Genomic DNA, 1,424 nt, shown 5'->3' with positions numbered 1-1,424 from the left:
GGACATAAGAGACGCATCCTTGAAACTTTCATTACGTTTTTTAGGATGTATCTCTTATGTTCAAAATCCTCAAGTGATCGAAAATAACTATCTGCAATTGATATAGTTGTAATTCCACATGCTATGTGCACTTAAGAATATTATCAGCAGTTAGATAGACATAGACCCAATAAACTACAGGAAATCACATTTTTATCATTTACATTTGAAAGCCACCTTTTAGCATACATTTGGATCCTGGAGTGTACATTCCAAAGCAAATGCACATTTTTATTACAAATGTTTACTAAGCACCTTTACACTTTATCACCTCAAAGTGTTATCATAGCCTTTTTTATGGATAGAGAGGGGTCTCGGCAGGTTAAAACCCTTGCTGGGTTATTTTGTATTGCTTTCTGTGTACCATGGGGAAATTTCCCTTCACTTACTACCCCAGAAATGCAACAGGAAGTTGGAAGAAATCTAACTGAGGGGAATTCCCCTTATAAACAGTTGTCCCTAGATCAAGTGTTCCCTCTTTGATTCCCTTTACCTCTTGTTCTGGGAACTACTGTAAAATTTTGGATTTCCCCCCAATTTTTTTTGTTTCAGTGGCAATGGTCACCAGTACAAAGAAGTGACTCTTCCCAAATGGTGACACAGGCAGCAATAAACCCTGAGGGGGAGGGGGGGGGCTCTAACCCTTGGCTAGAATAGTTGAAGGGGTTTCCCAAAAAATAATTTTCTCAAAGGGAGGTGAGCAGAGACGCTGATCACGCAAAGAAGATCTCTAAAGAGCATCAAGGATGACTACCTTTGCTACTATCTGCATGGGGGCAGACATATTCCCTGCAAGCCTATCTTTATGGTTGCCTGTGATCCCGTCTAAAGCAAATCTCACAACCCAACCGATGTGAGTACTGGTATTTTTTTTTTTTTTTAAATACCATCAAGCCAAATTTTTCTTTGAGCTCTGATAAGTCTACACTAAGACTCGACAGATCTCTGCTTTCTCCATTCTTCTTTCCTTGTTTGGAAGAACTCTCTTCCCATTTACCCTTGCCTACTCTATCCTAAACTAAGAAATAACTACGTTTTGCCTCGAGATATGCTTTAAAACTGCACCCCAGGCAGAACTTATATCCTGTCAATGTTATAGGTAGGGATGGGCTAACTTTGCGGTGAACCCCATTAAAGTCTATGGGGTCCATTGAAGTTTCTTGTGTTTTAAAAACTAAAAACATTTTTTGGCTTTAGTCCTCTTTTGTACTAATTTATTCCTGTGACCCAAAGCCAGCATCTACCGGGCTACCACCCGCTATTTGCTGACAGTGCAGAGGAAGATTCAGACAATGTTGTTGGGATCCACCCCACTGCCTGATTGACAGCTGGCTCTGCCACTCTAGAGCCAGAGCCAGTTGTGCCCGCCCCCCCCCCCCCCCCGC

The 1,424-nt window shown here is 41.6% G+C and overlaps 1 protein-coding gene across 1 annotated transcript in view; it reads right to left on the bottom strand.

The window, feature by feature from the left end:
* Positions 1-1,424, bottom strand: part of NXPH1 (neurexophilin 1) — a 246,502-nt gene that overhangs the window by 95,172 nt on the left and 149,906 nt on the right. The window lies entirely within an intron of this gene.

The sequence above is a fragment of the Nanorana parkeri genome, unplaced genomic scaffold (assembly GCF_000935625.1).
Source record: "Nanorana parkeri isolate BGI_ZX_2015 unplaced genomic scaffold, ASM93562v1 scaffold184, whole genome shotgun sequence".
NCBI lineage: Eukaryota > Metazoa > Chordata > Amphibia > Anura > Dicroglossidae > Nanorana > Nanorana parkeri.
This window is presented reverse-complemented; position numbering and strand designations above follow the sequence as displayed.